The 16,314-nt window shown below is 42.6% G+C and overlaps 1 protein-coding gene across 4 annotated transcripts in view; it reads right to left on the bottom strand.

The window, feature by feature from the left end:
* IKZF2 (IKAROS family zinc finger 2) overlaps window positions 1–16,314 on the bottom strand; it is a gene marked incomplete at both ends in the record, with an annotated part of 107,941 nt that overhangs the window by 48,372 nt on the left and 43,255 nt on the right. The window lies entirely within an intron of this gene.

Consider the following 16,314-nt stretch of genomic DNA (forward strand, 5'->3'; position numbering starts at 1 on the left):
CAGAGATGCAGCAGGCTTAAGAACTGACCCCCTGCTTCTCTGCTTGAAACACAGGAGCCCCCTTCCTTTCAAGGAGCCCAAGTCGCAAGAGCAAAGGACATAGCCAAAGCTGCTTCCTTTAGGTCTCTCCTGCCTAGTGCACCAAGATGCAGAGTGTCCAAAGACAGGATACTGCACTGCCACAGCTCATGGAAACAAGCACCCTTTGCAGGCAGGATTGTTCAAAACGCAGGGAACCAGTGAAGCTGCACTTGTGAGCTGTGTCAGTGATCTCCAAATCACCCTGCCTGCATGGGCAGGTCTCCTGACTGAGGGGAGACCAATCTCTGGATGAGCCTCCAGTGCTTTTTTGCTACCATCTTCTGATTCACGTAAATGAGACACTGCCAAGGCAAACAGGTCTGAAGTGAGACCTATGCTGCTGGCTTATTTATATTTGCAAGTGAAATAAGTGCAGCTGAAGATTTTTCATGTCTGCCTGGTTGGACTGACAGGCTCATAGCTGATATCTGTGATCCTTGGGTCACAGGACAAACCTCCTCTAACTAGCAAGAATCAGCAAATCTTTAAAGAAAATGAATGCATCAGGCTTTTTCATGTAGGGGTGTTGGTACAGGCATGTTTTAATCACCAGACACCCCCATTTCAAGGCCTCAATGGTTGGTTGAAACTGCTGAAAGGCCTGTCCCAGAGTCACACTCTCCATCCACACCGTCAGCCAGAAGGCAAGCCCACGTGTCTGCTTCCCTAAGCCTTGATCCTGCTGAGGGGTTTAAAAAGGAGGTGATTCAGCCTTCATATCTAAGCAGTCTTTGACCTCTGTACTAAGGCCATTAATATGAGTGTCGGTGGCAGCAGTAGACCTGGAGTGCAACTGCATGCCCTGGGCCTGGTTGGTGTCTCTGAACCCCAGCCAGGCGTGCTCCAGAGCAGCCGCCCAAGGGGACCTTGTCCAGGAACCCAATAAGAGAGTTAGCAGTAAATGTATCTGATCACTGTGAGGCATCACAGTTTCAAACAGCAAGCCTGGAAATGTCAGAAGAACAAACCCTACTACTTAGACTTACTCTTTCATCCTCCTTTCTCCTCCTTCCCCAGAATTTACGGTTAAAGAAAACTGATGTTGACGTTGCAACTCTAAATAACTGCTCTTACTCCTAGGCAAAGCAAAATGAACAGGGCAAAGGCACCAGAGACCTAACAATGGTAAGATGCTGCTTTTTAATAATAAAATTGTTGAAACGCATCTTCCACTATTCATCAAGGCACTAATGGGAGCTAAAGAATGAAAGTACTATTACGGAAAAGCCCATCCAGAGCAAGGACACAGCCAGATCAGATCACAGCAGACTAGTACTGCGCAGACACTCGTCATCAAAATGGTCTGTAACTATAAAATATTTGAGCACTTCATTTCTAGAAGGGAATTGATATTTTGTTGCCACAGAGATGCATTTATTGTTTAAAAAAACCCAACAAACCAAACAACAGCACAGACTGAGCTTGACCTTGACCTGGCCTCAGTTGGTTGCCTGGGGGCAGTGCGTGGCTGTGTTGGCCTGGGTGCAGCATGGCCATCCCCAACTATACTCAGTGTGGCGGAAGAGCACAGTCCCCTGGGGACAGCTCGCCGCTCCACAGTGCTAACCCTGGTACCAACAGCGTGCACAGAGAAATACGTGGATGAAAGCAACATCTTGCTGGCCGTGAAAAAGATGCTGTAAACTTCATGTAATTGCAAATCATCCCCCAAGGACAAGATACATTTTTCCCTACAGCTTCTTCTGCAAGGCCACCACCACCTCAAGGGGAGGAAGAAAGGCAGAAACAGGTCAACAGGAGGCTGTTTGCATGACAGTGTGAGGGGGCCTGCCTCAGCAAGGCAGCAAGAGAACCAATGGGAAGCCATACTACACTTGTGTGGAGCCCAAGGTATGGTGGGTGGTGCAGCCATCGCCAGCCTCGTGACCAGGAGGATGCACCCTTAGTGGAAGGGCTGAGCAGAAGGGAAGAAGAGTGGGAGCTCTGCCAGCTTCGTAGACTGGTAGGGAGAAGTCCAAGGTGCTAGTCCCACCTCCCCATGGAAAGCACACATTGGTGATTTTTGGACAGCCCACTTTCAGAGGTAAGGAATGGCAGTTCCCTCTAATAATAATTATTATTATTGGAAGATCTGGAAGATCACTTACTCGCTATCTTGCCCTAGTATGCGTTTCTGCTGAATGATGGCTTTCATCCAACAGGATAAACTGCACAACAAAACAGAGAGAGCTGTTTGCTGAAATGCAACCTTCCAAAACACACAGGGCTCTCAAACTCCCACTAATGTAGCTCACAAAGCCCAAGTAATTCATGTTGCATCTTTCACGATATCCCAGCTATTCTGCAGTTGTGCAGGCTGTTTACTCTTCTTACTTCCCTCACCTTAGCACACATGGAGCACCGTTGTTGCCATTTTCAGAAACCCTCTGCTAGCTCTTGTTGCTGTAGGAAGGTTTCCTTCAGCTGGGACTAGTCACAGGTCTCCAAGGAGGGGAGCACTGGTGCAGCAGGGGATCTCCTCAGCTCGTTCTGAGGGCTTTGCTAATCAGGTCACCTCCACTGCCTTGCATCATACTGATGTATATATTAGGTTTGTGTGGTAGCCTGCATACTAACAGGCACTTAAATTGCATATGGTTTGCTTTCTCTGTTCTTAGCCAGCCTTTGAAACTACAATCATTTTTTGGCACTGTCTTTGTTTTCACCTACAGACACAAACTCAGAGAGCATAATGAACTCTGCTGCAAAGAAAAAAAGAAATATTCAAGGGATGTTTATGGCTATCCTGCATCTTACACAAGTCTCCACGTCAAATTTCACTCTGGGTTCCCTTGCCTTTCTTGTTCACACGCTTGCAAAAAGTGGCAGGCTTTCTCATTCCTTGGCAAAGCAAAGCATAAGTAAGTAAATGGAAAAATTTTTTAAAGTTTTTGGCACTTCTCCTAAAAATCACAGCAAAAGAGATAGCAGGGATAAACTGTAATCCAGCTCACTGCAAAAGCATGAGCTTGAAGTCAAACCATTTCCCTCCAGTTAATACGAGTCCCTTCCACTTTTTCCCAGTCCAGCACAACACCTCGTGGGAAATAGAGATGAGCAGCCACAATAGCTTCTACCTATGAACACAGAGCTAATGGCACATATTCAGCAGACCACACAGCAAGGTTTCTTTCCTCTTTTTTTTTTTTTCTTTTGAGCACCAACCAGCTGATCCTGAATCACACTTTACCCTGAGTGGTCAAATTGAATGCAATTATTGTTAATGTCTCATAAGTGCTAATTAAACTGCAATTCTCTGTTAAACGGCATTTTGGCAAGTTTTCAGTATCAGAATATTTCCCTCACCCACGAATTAGTGTAGCTACAAACCAGAAGTTGGAAGATCCACCTAAGAAAAATATTCCTAGTATTTCATCCTCTGTCATGGAAATTTGCTTCGCTCAGAAGTAAGGTCTGAGGGGGAAAAAACTCTCCAGTCTTGCTGAGAGATTTGATCCCCAGGTAGGGTGTAAATTAAAGCACTGGTCATCTTTTTCTTAAGCAAATGCGCTAGAGTGCAATATCCACCACAGAACAAAAATCCTTCTGTCCAACATACCAGGAAGCAAGCAGCAGGACTGTGCCCCTCTGTCTCCTCCACTGTCTGCTGTCCTAGGTTGTTGCTTATTTTATCTGTGGCCTTGGAAAACCAGGCTGGCCACTGTCACCAAGGGTTTGTGGTCTCCAGCTAGAGGTTAGCCTTTCCTGGCAGCAGCCATGCACCGCCAGCCTCTTCCTGCTGCCCCCAGACGAGCAGAAAAAGCAAGCCTGACCCCTCAAGCCCTCCTGCGCCTCTTCCCCCATCCCTCTTCTCTCGTCAACCGGAAACAAAGCTCTGGCCCAGCTTCAGATACTCATCCTTGAGGACGGCAAAATTCAAATCTGCCACCCCCAAAGAGCCTTGGGGTGGCTCTGTGGGCGAACACAGCAAAGGACATTTGCAGCTAACAGGGACACAATGTGTTCTCTAACCAAACTCGTCTGATAACAGGGGGCAGGTGGTGCATTAGCTCTCCTGGGGTCTGCTGAAGATTCCCGGTCCAGAACACAATATAATGTGATATTCAAAGCCTGGATAACGTGTCTGTCTTTATGCCAGAATGCAAAGAAATTAAGAAATTGTTACTTCCCTCTAGGAAATGAGGCCGAGCTCTAACTACTGCAGCACAGTCACAGGCAGCTATAGCACACCCTTCTGCATATTGTCTTGTCAATGGTCAGTGACACCATCTATTTTAATCATGAACTTCTCCTAGGAAGTGGATTAATGACACTGCTAATTGGCAGCTAAAGACAAATAGAATATGACCCAACTTCTTGTGTGTTCTGAACCTGGGTACCTAGTTTTTACACATCGCAAGACTCAGATGTGGTGTGTTTCTAATACTATTAAATATCCTGTTTCTATACTATTAAAAGCACTCAGTAATGGTGAGTGGAATACAGTTAATTTTAAGAGCTGGAATAGCAAACCAATAACTGTTTTGTAAACTGAAAATTAAGGACGGGGGAAGAACTCTTCCATCTTGACAAATTTTGAAAATTCAAGGTAAGGAATGCCAAAAAGCTGGAAACAACGAGCCCTCACTCTTGTTCAGTCTAAGAGCACTCTGGTAACAAAAAGGGTGCTTAAAGAGAGTGCTTACACCACTCTGAAAGTGTAGTGAGACTTTAATGAGTGTTTAAACATACTTACTTCCTGGAATAGTATAAAGGGGTCTTAGTGAAAAGAAAACTTCATCTTTTAGTTTCTTGCTGCTGGTAGAATTTGGCTCTTAATTAACGAGGCTTTCCAAGTCCATTTTGGCTTAATTGTGAGCTATTAAATGTGTAAACAAGCCAGCACCGACAAATCTTCCCTTTTTAAAAAGGCATGCAGGCAAAGGGTGAGAATGCCATCTGAGCAGTGGCAGAACCAGGCGAGGAATCTGCTCTGTTTGTCACCTCATAGCCACAAAGTACTTGGCAATCAGGTTAACATTAAAAAGCAAATTAGCTGGAAATTATATTTAGTTCCTGAGAAATGAACAGGCCCCCCCTTCTCCTCATGCTGTGCTGGTGCAAAGCAGGTATCACTCCAAAGCTGCGTAGGTGTGATGCTGAGGAATAAGGACAGTCAGGTTTGCTCAAGCAGCGCATCTCCTGCTTTGGGGTTGATAACCATGATCTTGAAGATGTCTCTTAAATGACACCTGTGGGCAATGCTGCCCTAACAACACTGTAATGGAAAATGTTTCAGTTGGGGGTTAGAAAGGTGTATTTCAAGGGAGCCAGTTCTGCTTTCACAGTACATTGAGGCTTAGAGAGAAGTGAAGCTGTATCTGGATGGAACAAATGGGGGTGAACATCACCTGCAAAGAAAGGGGAATTACCAAACTCCTTTCTCGAGTCAAGCGAAAAAAAGCCCAAGCAGGGCCTCTTACATTACACATGGACATCCCCTATGCTGGGTGTCAAATTTGTTTATCTCAAGCTGTCAAAGCTTTAGTTTTTGGCCACTGAGCAATTCCAAATCTTAGATGGTGACACCATGTTGTCATGGTGACCTCAGCAGGGTTATGTGCATTTGTAACAGTTAAATAAAATCAAGTATTTCCTACCCAATAAAAAGGAGAGAAAGGAAAGATTTTGAAGCTTTGTCCCAAGTCCTTTTCTGCATTTACAAATGGGATTCTTCAAGCCCACGTGGAGGTGGTTAATACGCCAGAAATTCAGTGAGAAACGATCAGCTTATTTAGGCATCCTTAGAAATTTTTAGTTTTCACATTGAAAAATCTTGGTTTAAGATTACCTCTGAAGTCAATTACCAAGATTACCAAGATTACCTCTGAAGTCAATTTAAGCTCTCACTAAATGCAACAGAATACTTATTTCATATCTTCTGGAGGTGGTGTGTGCAGTAAGTGTAGACTAACAGGTCTGTTACACCCAAGTTTAGTTTATATTAGGATGTGGTTACATAGCTAAGCCAAGCTTCAGTCAGGTTTCAGCTGACACAAACCATGGTTGCCATCCTCTCGTTCCCCACCCCTTCCATCTTTTATACTTGCATCAGTGCTTATAGAACTGGGTGGTAAACCAATCTGGTTGAAAACTAACCTTCCTGAGCATAATCAACCATTTTCAGCTGGATCAGGCCCCTAATCAGGCATACTGTACCATCACAAGAACCAGCTTTGGCTGATGTGGAGCAGCACCCTGCATGTCACTGCATGCTTTCAGAAGCAATGGCTTTAAAATACCAGGCGGCTTCTCCCAACCCAGCTGTCCACCACCAGACACAAGGAATGAAGACTGCAACAGTGAAACCTGCAGAACAACTTTTATGCTCAAATGGCTATACAAGCTTATACAAATATTAAACTGAAAAGACCACAGTTACAGTTGGAAGGGCTCCAGATTTAAGCACACAGCATCCCAGCAAGTGCAGCATTAAGACCTGAAATTTCTTTCCTATCACAGGACCAAACTCTGATAGTTTCAATGATTTTTGAGTCGCATTCAATGAGAAACCTGCTGAAGTCCAAAGGCTGAGATGCTGAGTAAGGAATACCTTGGTATAAGCAAGGGTGACAGTATCTAGACTAGAATTTGTCCCACATGCCCAGCCTTTAGGCATGACTGTTTGCTCACAAGTCACCCATGCTGCATACCTCCACCTGGCAAGAGTAAGAAGTCCTAATTGAATATATATGATTGCTCAGTGTCGCAAGATTCTTCTCCAGAAGGGCCTCAGGCCAAATTTCACCCACAAATGCATCTATGCAGCTCTCAACAAGTAAGAGTCATGTATTCATATCCCAGGGTAGGAAAAGTACTCTTGATGACCCATCCTCCCCCTCCTTTTTTGCCTATACTTACAAATTAATTATGGTGCAACAAGTACTGTGCTTAACATAAAACAAGGCTTCTGCTGATTCCCTATAGGTGCAAGGAAGAGCTTCCTTGCTGCCATGTGCCCCTATCCATTTGCAATGTCAGAACGTGGTCCCTATGAAAGATGAGTGGAATGTAGCTGATGCTTGAGCAAAGCCAGTTATTAGGCTTGAACTCGGATTTTTTCCTAAGGTCAAATTAGGAGCAATTATTGGATACCTGTTTATTTGTTCTACTGTTTTGATGGGGTGAGAGGAAGCAGAGTTTTTCTTTTTCCTCTCCTTTTTCTGTTGCATGAAACACGCTTTTCTGGGCAAATGTCATCTATCAAACTTTCTGCCTTTATGCAACACCCGGTCAGCCCTTATGCTGCCCTGCTCTCTCCTACCACATACTGTAATCACTAACATTTTCTGCCTTTGTCTTTCAACCCTTGTGCTCCGCTGTTCTCTCCTATGACATGCTGTAATCACTAAGATTTTCTGCCTTTGCTTAATGACATTACACTTGTTGCAGACGGGCAGGTGATGTTGGGGGGGCTGTGGTGCATAGCAGGTGTTCTCCAGGGCCCTTTTTCACTGTAAACTTTTATTTCACAGTTACCGTGAACTGTAGGAGGCAGGGTTTGGTCATATGGTCGGTCTTTCACAGCCCTGTCCCTTGCCAATCTAAAGCAAGTCTCTTACTGTCTGCAACACGTACACTGCAATACTATCAGCCTCCTCTCCTACCACAGCTCTTTTTTCCTTCAGTAGAGTTATTTCTGATGCGCACCGGAAAGCAGAGAGGAGGAAAAATAAAATCAGGTTCAGTCCTGTAATGAAACACTGTCTCTCAAAACATTAAACCATTAACACCTTCTTATTTTTAAGACTGGTTCAAATTCTAATAAGGGAGCAGAAGAAACATATACCCATTGAGCAATGACACAACATTTACCTCTAAGTGGATTTTCTAAGAGGTTGCTGAGAGCTCTATACGGCACCCAAAACTAGAAGTTTGCAATGGAAAACGCTGACAAACTACAGCTATATATGGATCATCTCTTATAAACAAAAATAAAGTGATTTATAACATCCATTTAAAGTGACCAAAACCTCATTGCTCACTCATTGTCATCTCTGCTTCTTAAAAAGTGCATGACTTCCTAAAATGCTTTCCAATGTACGCAAGGAGTAGTAATTATAACAGTAATGATTATTTCATTTATAAGGAACTTTCCATTAGGGATCTGCACTATATTTGAAAATACATTTGACAAAGTTGTTTGAAGCCAATGGAATGACTTCCCTGGGTCCGGATCAGGTACTTTGCTTCATTTTCTGGCATTTTTACCACTAGAAACATTTTAAATAAGCGAAAGGCTTTCATTACAAAGTTATACGTTTGGATCATTCACAGCTTTTAGGAAAAGATGTATTTAATTATATAAACTCTAAATCATCTTAATGCAACCTGACCTAGCGATGTCGTCCTCCTCCTCCTCTAAAGGGAGGCACCTCCCCTGACTCATCAACCCACAGAAAATTATAGGATAAGCACCTGCCACAAAAATATTTTCTGTCTTTGTCACTACATTGTAAAAGGAGATTAACAATAAAAACTGTTGTGTTTATTTATTTAAGTCAAAGCTTTGTCTGCACCCTTGGAGGCAGGTGGCTGATGCAAAGCAATGGGCAGATCCCCAGGTACAGGACCATTTGCAGCCCTGGATCACTGCAAACATCTGAGCATAGGGACTTCTCACCATGCACTTCACAGTCGTTGCCGTGTTGGACTCCACCGTGATTAAAAGAAAAAAGGCAAAGCAGTTTTGCCTAACCACAGTATGACTGCATAAAGTTGAAGGAAAACTCTTAAAAGCCAGTGTCTTTGTAAACACCAAGTTCTGCCAGCAAGGTGCTGCTTTGAGACATGTATTTTTACTTAAGACGGCTGAAAAAGTATATTTCCCTTACATTTTTTTTTTCCTTTACTGATTTCAGATGGCCAACTGGGACCAGGATCTGGGATCTAGAGAGACAAGCTCAATCCCCGCAGTGTTGGATTCAGCACATGAAGGCAGGACTTAGAGCAAAAAAAGTTCATGTACATCTAAAGATGCACATGAAAGGGCTACTCTGAAAACCAGACACTGACAGTATGTTATAAGGATTGAAGAATCTGTTTTAGTCCCTTAACTTCTCCAAATTTAAAGGACAGAACAGTTTATAATAATTTTCGACTTTCAGAAGTTACTTCAAGAAGCTAAATCTGTTTAAACCCAAAATCTAATATACTAAAAATGGGGGAGGGTATCTCTGTTGCCTGCTTCCCACAACTTAAAACACACCAGCTATTAAAGCAGCAAGATATTTAAATGACTATTCATTCTGATTTTTTTTTAAAGCAATGCTAGGCTTTCACCTGTATCATTATTATGTAGGCAGTGACAGATGGCAATGGAAAAATATAAAATAACTCTTAGAGTATTAACTTTTTTTCAGTACCGTATGTGTCAGATTCTTTAGCATAAATAAATGGCATTACACAGTCTCATTAAATCTATACATCTGTGTAGTAACTTGCAATTTATGGATATTTTCTGACACAATGTTCAAACCAACAGGTTTAGCTCACATGTTTCTTTTCTCACCATGCCATCTCCAAGTCACCAGAAAAGCAAACAAAAGCAAAACCCTACAGTAAATATTCCTGAAGAATTCTATGAGAAGATTTGCTATTCATCATCTACACATATTTAAGGGAATGAGAAGGAAAGAGGGTGGTGAGATCAAGGAAGAAAGGGCCTGGAGGGAGTTAGCAAGTAAAGCAGATAATTAGGTAACTAAAATTTACATATCTAACAAGTAAGGAATGTTTGTTCAAGATAGATGAAAACAATAAGAATGGGGGGGACACATTTTCTTATATCAACCACTTAAACACCACAACCACCCACCACATTTTCCCCTCGGTACCCAAGAGCACAGAGCCAATACCCCCATTGACTGCTCAAACAAGAAAGGACTAGGGATTGCAGGACCGAACCCCAGGCTGACACATTTCAGACTGCTGAGGACGTCATACGATGCACCATCACCAAACAAGCTGAAAAATGCTGCAAATGGCTTTGAGCACCACTTGGTATTATTCCAGAAGAGTCAAGAAGATGGAGACGTAACAGATTCATAGACTGAAGCATCGGATACTTCCTCAGCAGATGCATACAGCTCTGTCCTGAGCCGGCCCCATAAACTCAGCTACTCTGTGGAAACAGTGCATTCAACCACCACATACAACCATGCACACAGCCCCTCTGATGGACAACAGAACTGTTACATTTGCTTGTCTTCAGTTAGCTGTAAAGCAGCATGTGTCCTTTGTTTTATTAAGGGGCTGAGGTTGGGCAGCATCAAGGAAGGTTCTGGTTGCCTTGTTCTAGCTTCTGCAGCCCAGGTTACATGGGGAGAGCAGGGACACTGCCCCTCCTGGGGCACAGGGCCACAAGGAAGGTGGGATGGGAGGAGAAGAGGGCTGGCTTGTGTGCCTTGTACGTACAAACTGATCCTGGGAACACTCCCAGGCCCACCAGCATTTATCCTTAAGCAGGAAGAAGCAGGGCAGCTGCAGGGGCGTCGTAGCTGCTCAGTAGCTGTCTCAGTTAAAGAGTCTCTTTTTGGGCAACGAGTTATTTAGGAGCCCTCCCTTTAACACAACAGCTCGCTGGTCAAGGCCAGTGGGAAGGGATGCAGCACCGCTCACTGTTACTAAACATTCATTAAAGACATCAACAAAAGATAAAAATCTGTAAACATAGCCACAGGGATGGTCCAAGAACAAGTGCCTGCCACAGAGGTGTACAGCAGCCCTGCAACTTCATTACCAATTGCTTTAAAATATACCTCCTTTTTCAAATCCCGGGATAGTACTTTGGAGACATTCTCCAAAGAGCTCCAACAGATCTGGAGAACTGTTAATACCTCCAAAATATCAGAGTATCAAGAAACACTCCTGCCTGAACACCAAGTCACATCTTATAGACATATTCAACCCTCACGTACACAACACATTCCCATTGGAAAGCTTAAATTTGGCATTAGCAGCAACTTCTGCATGTCAACCTTTTGTCTCCTTGGGTAAAGGATCTGTTGGGAGCTATTTATGTACTGGCTCTTTTCCTCTAGGAGGAGCTGGTATCTGCCTAAAATTAAGATTGCTTGACACTTCCTACGATAAGGCCCTGTTTTTCACTTGCTTATCATTTTGCCGAAACCAATTTAGGCTGAAATTTGTGGGCAATATCTTAAATTTTTTATGTGAAACTGCAAATCAGACCCATTCAACTGACTCTGACAAAACGGTCAAAGAAACTGCCACCACTGGTTCTTAGTGTTCAAGTAAGGTGATCCATGACTGCCCAATCTAACAAAGCCTGCTTTTATACAGATTTGTACCTTCAAGTCTCTTTCAAGCCCCCTTCCCTTGCAGTAATCCCCATTGAAGTACCTGCTGCCAAACAGAACGAGTAACATCTGAGTTCCACTTGCCTTTCTCCTCACTAAGGCCATCAATCCCAAGATCCTCTGATCATGCCCCAAATTTCATCTCATGGATATACTTCTTCTATTGTGTCAGTTCAAGAAAAGTGAGACAAAAAGCGAGAAACAAAATATCACTGACATGCCTTACTTTGTTTTTGAGGATGGGTCATGTGCATTTAAAAATCATTGCTTACTGCAATGAAAAGAAGAAGAAAGAAAAAAAAAAAGGAAATAATTTGGCATCCTAAGAGCCTCACTAAAGCTCTTTAAAGTGCATAATTCCATCACTGTACTGTACATAGCACACAATCTCTGAGGGGTAATTATCCATGGATTGGAAGCCAGTGTGAATATACACACAGTCAGTCAATATGATGTTGTGCTTGCTGCTGCTTCTCTTTTTTTTTTTTTTCTTTAAAAATCAATTTTAATTGTCGTGGATCTATTTCTGCTAATAAAAGAGAGTGAACCGATTCTGGTTGGATAGATTTCTGGATACGGAAAATGAGTGAGCAAAACATGTGAGAGTACTTACTGTATTACCAGAAATATTTATAAATGGCTCTTCCCTCCCTCAGCTGGCAGAATATCAAAGCACTGAGGAAGCAGCATGGAAGGCTTCTGAAGGGATGGAGAAAGCAAAAGTCCACTCCTTCATCATCAACCTGGGAAAGCAATGCCACAGAGCTCTGGCAGAAGCCCAGACTGAACTGCCCTAACAGCAACATCTCCCCTGTTTTCAAAGGGCCAACGCTATTCTGAGCACAAACCGTATTAGAAAGGATCACAAATGAGACTCTACAGGGAATATATACTGCGTCTACTGGGTTATGACTACATATGAACTGGAGACCGAAGTTGTTTTGTAATTCAGATGCGATTCCTGGGACTGTCAGTCATTCCAGCTGAGGACAATCATCTTCTCCTAAGGCTTGATGGCTACGTACACCAGGACCAACCTAGACTCTTTGGGCTTTACAGCAATGCAGCCTTCTCTGTAAAACACAGCACTACCACAATGCATTAGATGTATTTAGATTGGCAAAATAAAAATGTGGAGACAAGCACATTTTCAAGAGGCACACAGAAAACCATCCATATCCTCGTGTGAGAACTTGGCTGAGAAAAAAAGGACTCTGCACCACGAGCCCCTGCAAACAGGGTTTCTACAGAGGTACACACACACAGAACTATACCAGGATGCAGATCCCTGGCACGGATGCATGCTTTTGCATAACTCATACCTGCACACAGACTAATGAGGCTTTCTAGAATTGGATTAACCAAGTCCACGCTCTTAACTTTGCCTAACTTCATGATTTGTTTCCACATATCCCACTTGTGTTAACACAAAGGCATACAGGCCAACTGTGGTCCGAAGGTTTACCTGGGGGAAGATGAGCTGCTGTGCTCCCAGCTGTCCCTGTGCACAGCGAGACACTTGCAGTGACAGCCAGGCTGTGGGAGTGTCCCAAGCCTGCTGTTCATTCCCATCAGTGGAGAACTACAATAAGGTGCACCAATTCCCAAGTTAGCTTGTGCATGTGAAAACGCCTGGGGGTCCTGATTCAGTGCAATACTTAAGCAATCACCGATCTTTAACGTTTAAGTCAACAGGACTTCGGTACATACATAGGTAATTACATGAATTCATTGGGCTGAGCAAGCATGTTCCAGCTCACAAAAGCAATGAAAGGACAACGTGCAGGAAGAACGAAAGCCTTCAGGAAAGGATTAGTAGTGTCACAAGTTAAACATCTCCTCCCTGATGACATACAGGATCGGGTCAACTGTGCAGACAAGCGAGAACGCTGTAGCATGAAGTTGGAAATGGTAATGGCCTGCTCAAACTACTGCCTATAGTAGCTTTTCAGATAATAAATGCAGAACACTAAATGTACAATAAGCAATAGTTTAATAGCTCTCCTGTATAGAAGAAGTAGAGATTTTTCAGTGTTTAACTGCACATCATTTCTATTCCAAATCTCCTACTTGGCTGTTTTAACTTACCTGGCAGATTTAAGTGTAAGAAATAACAATAAACTTATCTCCGTAATCAACCTCTGAAACCCTGCAACTCTTGCTTTACAGTTCTAAAAATCATAACCTAGGAGGGCTATAACCTAATAGTGATATGCTGTCATTAACAGTCTGCTGAATTACAACGAATAATGTTGAAGGACCTGAGCAACAACTCTCCCCCACTATTTTAAAAACAAGTAACAGGGGTTTGGTGACAATATGAACACATTTCAGTTATATAGTACTTAGTAACTTACTAGTAGTTATGACCAATCTTGGTCTTTTAAAAATAAGCATTATTTAAAAAATTGTCTGAATCCATACTAACTATACAAGTTCTGCAGATGATTAGGTCTTCTCAAAAGTACAGTAAATATCAAGAATTTACAGTAGGTCATTTGAGTACCCTGGCTCACAGCAAGCAGAAAGTAGTTCAGCACCTGCTGAAATAATTGCCAAGGAAAAGATAAAACTATAAAGCAAATTTATTGGCTGTCTAGCAGACTTTACATTCAATTTTCTCTTGTCACATTCTCATCAAGTGTATGTACCTGCACCATGCTAGTTGCAAAGGTTACGATCAGAACTGTGTCAGATTCAACTACTACCCTGGTGCCAAATTTGATCTGATGGGTTCAGGAAGGCAGTATGCATACTCCCAGATAGGACATACAATTTTATATATCACACGCAATGCTTCATTTATGTACTTTCGTGTCCATAGTGGATCCATTGATTTCCTTTAATGTTCCTGAACATTCAAACCCACCATTATTCACGCATATATGCTAAACAGTCTTTGCAGAAAGTGACTTATTCATATAAGCAATGCCTCGTTACTACTCTGTTGTCAAGTTACTGGCCTGGGGCTTTGGGATCATTGGCTTCCTTAAAGATATCATCAACAGGGGATTCTCACTCTAAGGTAAGAATAAAGCATCTACTATGAGGCAGAGCCTGAGATGCTTAAAACTTGGAGATTTATTTTAGGCAGCTGCACCCCACACACATGGAGGTGGAATATTCCAGTCTCCAACTTTCAGTTCTGGTGAGAGACATAAGGCAGATAAAGTTTTTGCCGTGACTACTGAAGACAAAAAGAAAGAAATAATCATATGGGTCAAACAAACAGAAACATTTCATTTGCTATGAAAATAATTTGAGTTGACTTGAAACATTTATTTGAGCGAAAAGAAAATAAAACATTTCTGAAGTTGTATAACCTCCCCCTTTTAAGTGCTGGCCTTTTTGAGCTGAAATACATCATTTTGAAACAAACATGGAAATGTTTTCTACTTTCAAACATCAAAAGCCATTTCAATGTTACTGAAGTGTTTTCTTCCCCAACATTTTCATCTAACTTGACTCAAATTTCATTCTGGTCCCGCTCACAAGCTGCCTTTTTCAACAAATTTATTACTTGTCATTTCCACCTAGCGGTTTCCACAGCAAGCTCACTCCCAGCAGGCTGCAAGGATGCAAACCAGTCTCAAGCTAGTCTTCTGCATCAGGAACTCGGGACACACTGAAGTCATTTAAATCAAGGAATTTCTGAAACAGGCATTGTTTAAAACTAACTAACTAAAAAAATCAAAATTACATTAAAAAAGCAAACATTTGACACCTCTGTATGTGCTTAACTGTACGATGGCACAGTTATGTAATATTTCTGAGAATGAATGTGCCTCTTATCCCTTTCTTCATCACAGGTGCTCAATTCAGAAACCTTCACTGTGTTCCTGGTTGCCCAGCCACAACAGGAATATAGGAACTCTGCAGTCACTACACCTCCATGGGTCCTGGAGCCAAACCCTCTGCTGTGTCTGGAATTGATCCAGCTGAAAAATAGGAAAGGGGTTGCTGATAGAAGTTCGAGGCTGGGAACAAACAGAAAGGGGGAACAGTGGCTGTGTATGCCTGTGTGAGTAGTGCTGTCCCCAAATACAAGCCGCAGGCTCCTCAAGGACCCAGCTTTCATCTCCTGTGTGCACTTTCTGCCTGCCATGAAGTGCAAGTCTGAGTTTAGGTCTAGCTCTGCTCCCAAACACAGGGGAGACCAGGGAAGTCATTACGAGGCTGCTATAGATACTCCAGTGCCTAGCTGAATTTATAAAAGCCCCTCACTTCTCTGAGCCTTAAACTTCCACTCAAAATCAGTTAAGGCACTTTCATAAATCTTATTTGGCATCTAGTTGCATCCTTAGGTGCCTGAACACACGTTTAAACAGGAATCTAAATCTCTTTGCAACTCAGTTAATCTACAAAACAGAGGTTGTAATTCTTTATCTTATGGGGGTTCAGCGACAATAATTGATTAATGTTGGAGATTAATGTTCATGTGCTGAAGTCAATGGAAGCAGAAACAAATCCTAATTCAGTGTAAGTGACATACACTGCTCACAGGAATCCTAGCATTTGTACAGCCAGTGCCTTCTCTATTAGGGACAAGATACATCTGCTTGCAAAGAAACTTGCACAATTTTCACTCCGTATATTTTGGCTCAAGCTAGTAGTAGCAGCCTGCCTCTTTTATGAGCCCTTCAGAAAAAGTATCTCTGTACATCATTCAAGTTCTCTACTGTTGAGTTCAATGAAATTGATGCAGAAAAACTTGGAACATAAATTCAAGTGACAACTGAAGTTTAACACAGGCTGCAAGAAAAAGAAAGGCACGCAGGGCTTTGCATACATTTGTGCACAAAAAAAGAAATTGTTTAAGCAAGTGGGAAGAAATTTCTAACACTAATGTCTTATAACGTGACCCCATCCCAGTTAAGATGTCTTTCACAAAGACCACGTCACATGCTGTTGA

Source organism: Vanellus vanellus (assembly GCF_965231255.1).
Source record: "Vanellus vanellus genome assembly, chromosome: 5".
Taxonomy (NCBI): domain Eukaryota; kingdom Metazoa; phylum Chordata; class Aves; order Charadriiformes; family Charadriidae; genus Vanellus; species Vanellus vanellus.